This window comes from Oncorhynchus keta, chromosome 10, assembly GCF_023373465.1.
Source record: "Oncorhynchus keta strain PuntledgeMale-10-30-2019 chromosome 10, Oket_V2, whole genome shotgun sequence".
Lineage (NCBI taxonomy): Eukaryota > Metazoa > Chordata > Actinopteri > Salmoniformes > Salmonidae > Oncorhynchus > Oncorhynchus keta.
Window position 1 is genome coordinate 65,426,490 of NC_068430.1, and position 6,197 is coordinate 65,432,686.

Here is a 6,197-nt window from a genome sequence, read left to right on the forward strand (position 1 = left end):
TTGGCCTCCACAGAGGGAGAGAGAGCGCTCTCGGCTACAGGCAGACAGACACCCAGTCAGCCCCAAAACTTTCAGCCGAGAGTAAACAGCTCCACCACAACCACCCCTCTCACACATAGCTCCGCTGATGATTGGAGTTAAATTGGAAAGGAGAGGAGAGGCATGCAATGCACCATAGTAATCAATGGAGCTGTGCTCTGGCTTTGCTCTAGTTTAGTCGGCAACTCTTGACATTGGGGAACATCATTGTGTTGATCCTTTTTATTTTCCCTCCAGAGTTGACCTTCTTAAATGGACCCTGTGATGATGAGTAGGTAAAGTAGGTAAAGGTTGTTGGTGATGATGATGATGATGGTGAAGCAGGGCTAGTGCTGCTGATCTCAGAACTGGTAACCTTCTTGGGACGGTAGTAGTTCCATCTAGTCTATCTTATGGCATCGCGTGATCTAGAGGGACAACATGTTCAATGGTCCATCCGTCAATCACCAAAACAGCTGTCTTTAGAAGGACTTTTTTCAAGTTCTCTTCATAAAATGGCGTACGGCTCCATCTAGTGGCTCTTTTTTTTTTTAAGAAACAGGAGACAAGTTCCATGAACAGTGATCCATTTTTGGCATGAGTTATACTCACAATAACTTACATGATATGGATGTGCAATGTCACTGCTGTATGTGACTACTCAACAGAAGTAGAAAATAAGCAAATATATATTCTCAGCAAAGAGCCATTTCTCAAGCAATATTTTTTTCTGGGAGTGGTCTGAGTATGGAAGGGGAGAAAAAGCTGTTATTGTCAGAGAGGTTTAGACCTCTTTCTTATTGGTCCATGACATAATTTACCACCTGGTGATGTAACCAGGCAGGCCAAAACGCCATCCTAGCTAAACAGACTGAAATTTCAGGCGGCCTTTTCAAACAGCTCTTACACTAAAAAGGACATTATCATTATGTTCACAATTTCACATTATTATTCAAACCTCATAGTGTGGAAATATATATAAAAGACAGGAAATGTTAGTTTTTGACTGCAATGGACCTAATGTTTCCTCTTTCTGAAGTGAGCAACACCACCTCCTATTGTTGAGCATCTGAAAGAGTATTAAAACATAATCACACATTGGCTTGTGGCACAATTAACATAAACAGGCTAACTCTTTACCTAACAAATTACTTTGGTTTATCTCAATCAAATCTTTAGAGGGTGATTTCTCCTCTTCCGCCTGCTGCTGGGCTGCCAGAGTCTGCCAATCTCCTTCTCTTCTTTCACCAGCTTTGTGGCCAACTGCTGGCCCCAGGCTCTTTTTCGAAATGCCTCTCTTCCTTCATTATTGCCATCTTGCCCTCCAGCTCAGCCTTGAGCTGCTCAAATGAGATCCTCTTCGCCCGCCATTGCTCCACATTAGCCTGGATCTCTCTCAGCTGGGTGCAAATAGTCGAGACTGTTTCCCTTTCAGTGAACTTGTTCTCCAGCTCACTCTTCTTCTCCTCCATTTTCCCTGGCTCACTCCTTAGCTCGTCACAGGCATTCTTCTCCTCATTCAAAGCTCTAGCCAGCTGAGAGGCCCCGCTCTCCTCGTCCTGCAGTCTGGCCTCCATAACTGCCATCTCCCCCTCCAGCTGGGAGGCCCTGGTCTCAGACTCCTCGTTGATTCTAAGTGTGTCTTTCACAGCCTTCTCCAGCTGGGAGGCCCTGGTCTCAGGCTCCTCGTTGATTCTAAGTGTGTCTTTCAGAGCCTTCTCCAGCTGGGAGGCCCTGGTCTCAGACTCCTCGTTGATTCTAAGTGTGTCTTTCAGAGCCTTCTCCAGCTGGGAAGCCCTGGTCTCAGACTCCTCGTTGATTCTAAGTGTGTCTTTCAGAGCCTTCTCCAGCTGGGAGGCCCTGGTCTCAGACTCCTCGTTGATTCTAAGTGTGTCTTTCAGAGCCTTCTCCAGCTGGGAGGCCCTGGTCATCCTTCAGTTGATGAGATGTCTCTTCAAGGCCTCTCTCTCCATCCACAAGGCTCATCCACATTCCTCTTCCGCTCCTCAATGGTTCTCTGCTGCATGGCCCCACAGAGCTAGCTTCTCTTCAGGGTGTCCTTGACGTTCTGCAGCTCACAAAAAAAAATGTTTTTGAACATTTTATCATTGGTGTTCCGCCACAGATACGTTTCGACACAGATCCTAAAAATGATTGTACGCGATTGAGAAAAACTGTAAGTAAACAGATCTTATACAGCTAGCTTATATACCTCGCTGACAGAATCCATTTTATACTAGTTTATAAAATTACATCTGAGTAATTTAGCAGACGCTCTTATCAAGAGCCTTACTAGTTAGTGCATTCATAGCTAGGTGGGACAGTCACATATCACAGGAATGCTAAGTACACATTTCCTCAATAAAGTATTTATCAGCAAAGTAAGCTGATAGAAAGGGGTGTGAGGGGGGAGGGGTCTATTGTATGTGTTGGTTAATTCAGGACATTCCTTATAACGTATAACATAAAGTGCTGTGTGTCAGCGTATCATGATTGAGATGTTTTGCTATCACCTCCAGATGTGGTTTGATGTCTTTTCAGTACAGTCTGTACTGCGCACTGGCCATCAGCGGAGGGATGGTTTATGTTTGTTGTAGGAATATAGCGTTTGGTGTGCGCATCTGCACTAAACATTAGGAACACCTTCCTAATGTTTAGTTGCACCCCCTTTTGCCCTCAGAACCACCTCAATTCGTCGAGGCATGGACTCTACAGGGTGTCGAAAGCGTTCCACAGGGATGCTGACCCATGTTGACTCCAAAGCTTCACAGTTGTGTCAAGTTGGCTGGATGGTGGACCATTCTTGATACACATGGGAAACTGTTGAGCATTACAAATATATATTTTTTTAACACCAGCTTTGCAGTTCTTGACACACTCAAACCAGTGCGCGCCTAGCATACCCCGCTTAAATATTTTGTCTTGCCCATTCACCCTCTGAATGGCACACATACATCATCTCTCAATTGTCTCAATGCTTAAAAATCCTTCTTTAACCTGTCTCCTCCCTTTCATCCACACTGATTGAAGTGGATTTAACAAGTGACATCAATAATGGATCTTAGCTTTCACCTGGATTCATTTTGTCAGTCTGTCATGGAATGTTTTCCGAATGTTCTGCAAATTAATGAAGTGTTTTTTATTGAGCATTTACTCCCTGTAGCTAATGTAAAAATATATACATAAAGTTAGAATACACATTATGTTCAGATAAGAACCAAGTGCAGACTGTGTTGAAGTAACACTTTATTTCAACAACAGGGGCAGGCAAACAGGTCAAAGCAGGCAGGGGTCAATACTCCAGAGTAGTGGGGCAAAGGTAGAGAACGTCAGGCAGGCCCAGGCAGAGATCGGTAATCCAGAGTAGTGGGGCAAAGGTAGAGGACGGCAGGCAGGCCCAGGCAGAGATCGGTAATCCAGAGTAGTGGGGCAAAGGTAGAGGACGGCAGGCAGGCCCCAGCAGAGATCGGTAATCCAGAGTAGTGGGGCAAAGGTAGAGAACCGCTGGCAGGCCCAGGCAGAGATCGGTAATCCAGAGTAGTGGGGCAAAGGTAGAGAACGGCAGGCAGGCCCCAGCAGAGATCGGTAATCCAGAGTAGTGGGGCAAAGGTAGAGAACGGCAGGCAGGCCCAGGCAGAGATCGGTAATCCAGAGTAGTGGGGCAAAGGTAGAGAACGGCAGGCAGGCCCCAGCAGAGATCGGTAATCCAGAGTAGTGGGGCAAAGGTAGAGAACGGCAGGCAGGCCCAGGCAGAGATCGGTAATCCAGAGTAGTGGGGCAAAGGTAGAGGACGGCAGGCAGGCCCAGGCAGAGATCGGTAATCCAGAGTAGTGGGGCAAAGGTAGAGGACGGCAGGCAGGCCCAGGCAGAGATCGGTAATCCAGAGTAGTGGGGCAAAGGTAGAGAACGGCAGGCAGGCCCCAGCAGAGATCGGTAATCCAGAGTAGTTGGGCAAAGGTAGAGAACCGCTGGCAGGCCCAGGCAGAGATCGGTAATCCAGAGTAGTGGGGCAAAGGTAGAGAACGGCAGGCAGGTCCCAGCAGAGATCGGTAATCCAGAGTAGTGGGGCAAAGGTAGAGAACGGCAGGCAGGCCCAGGCAGAGATCGGTAATCCAGAGTAGTGGGGCAAAGGTAGAGAACGGCAGGCAGGCCCAGGCAGAGATCGGTAATCCAGAGTAGTGGGGCAAAGGTAGAGAACGACAGGCAGGCCCAGGCAGAGATCGGTAATCCAGAGTAGTGGGGCAAAGGTAGAAAACGACAGGCAGGCCCAGGCAGAGATCGGTAATCCAGAGTAGTGGGGCAAAGGTAGAGAACAGCAGGCAGGCCCAGGCAGAGATCGGTAATCCAGAGTAGTGGGGCAAAGGTAGAGAACGGCAGGCAGGCCCAGGCAGAGATCGGTAATCCAGAGTAGTGGGGCAAAGGTAGAGAACGGCAGGCAGGCCCCAGCAGAGATCGGTAATCCAGAGTAGTGGGGCAAAGGTAGAGAACGACAGGCAGGCCCAGGCAGAGATCGGTAATCCAGAGTAGTGGGGCAAAGGTAGAGAACGGCAGGCAGGCCCAGGCAGAGATCGGTAATCCAGAGTAGTGGGGCAAAGGTAGAGAACGGCAGGCAGGCCCAGGCAGAGATCGGTAATCCAGAGTAGGGGCAAAGGTAGAGGACGGCAGGCAGGCCCCAGCAGAGATCGGTAATCCAGAGTAGTGGGGCAAAGGTAGAGAACGGCAGGCAGGCCCAGGCAGAGATTGGTAATCCAGAGTAGGGGCAAAGGTAGAGGACGGCAGGCAGGCCCAGGCAGAGATCGGTAATCCAGAGTAGTGGGGCAAAGGTAGAGAACGGCAGGCAGGCCCAGGCAGAGATCGGTAATCCAGAGTAGGGGCAAAGGTAGAGGACGGCAGGCAGGCCCAGGCAGAGATCGGTAATCCAGAGTAGGGGCAAAGGTAGAGGACGGCAGGCAGGCCCAGGCAGAGATCGGTAATCCAGAGTAGTGGGGCAAATGTAGAGAACGGCAGGCAGGCCCAGGCAGAGATCGGTAATCCAGAGTAGTGGGGCAAAGGTAGAGAACGGCAGGCAGGCCCAGGCAGAGATCGGTAATCCAGAGTAGTGGGGCAAAGGTAGAGAACGGCAGGCAGGCCCAGGCAGAGATCGGTAATCCAGAGTAGGGGCAAAGGTAGAGGACGGCAGGCAGGCCCAGGCAGAGATCGGTAATCCAGAGTAGTGGGGCAAAGGTAGAGAACGGCAGGCAGGCCCAGGCAGAGATCGGTAATCCAGAGTAGGGGCAAAGGTAGAGGACGGCAGGCAGGCCCAGGCAGAGATCGGTAATCCAAAGTAGTGGGGCAAAGGTAGAGAACGGCAGGCAGGCCCAGGCAGAGATCGGTAATCCAGAGTAGTGGGGCAAAGGTAGAGGACGGCAGGCAGGCCCAGGCAGAGATCGGTAATCCAGAGTAGTGGGGCAAAGGTAGAGGACGGCAGGCAGGCCCAGGCAGAGATCGGTAATCCAGAGTAGTGGGGCAAAGGTAGAGGACGGCAGGCAGGCCCAGGCAGAGATCGGTAATCCAGAGTAGTGGGGCAAAGGTAGAGGACGGCAGGCAGGCCCAGGCAGAGATCGGTAATCCAGAGTAGTGGGGCAAAGGTAGAGGACGGCAGGCAGGCCCAGGCAGAGATCGGTAATCCAGAGTAGTGGGGCAAAGGTAGAGGACGGCAGGCAGGCCCAGGCAGAGATCGGTAATCCAGAGTAGTGGGGCAAAGGTAGAGGACGGCAGGCAGGCCCAGGCAGAGATCGGTAATCCAGAGTAGTGGGGCAAAGGTAGAGGACGGCAGGCAAGCCCAGGCAGAGATCGGTAATCCAGAGTAGTGGGGCAAAGGTAGAGGACGGCAGGCAGGCCCAGGCAGAGATCGGTAATCCAGAGTAGTGGGGCAAAGGTAGAGGACGGCAGGCAGGCCCAGGCAGAGATCGGTAATCCAGAGTAGGGGCAAAGGCACCGGCAAAGACACTCAGCTCCGAGTCAAGACAGGCAAGGGTCAAAACCAGACGGGTGAGGAAAAAGAGCGACTTGGGGGGGCCTGAGACCAACCACTGGTTGACTTGACCAAACAAGACAAACTGGCAACAGACAAACAGAGAACACAGGTGTAGGTACTCAGGGGATAATGGGGAAGGTGGGCAACACCTGGAGGGAGGAGG

General features: G+C 50.9%; 1 long non-coding RNA gene across 1 annotated transcript; it reads left to right on the forward strand.

Moving 5' to 3' along the window:
• Positions 1 to 3,509: 3,509 nt before the first annotated feature.
• LOC127932692 (uncharacterized) lies at positions 3,510 to 5,981 on the forward strand. The gene is made up of 3 exons (XR_008146359.1): positions 3,510 to 3,917; positions 5,414 to 5,819; positions 5,878 to 5,981. It is a non-coding gene; the product is annotated as an uncharacterized LOC127932692 (long non-coding RNA).
• Positions 5,982 to 6,197: the final 216 nt, after the last annotated feature.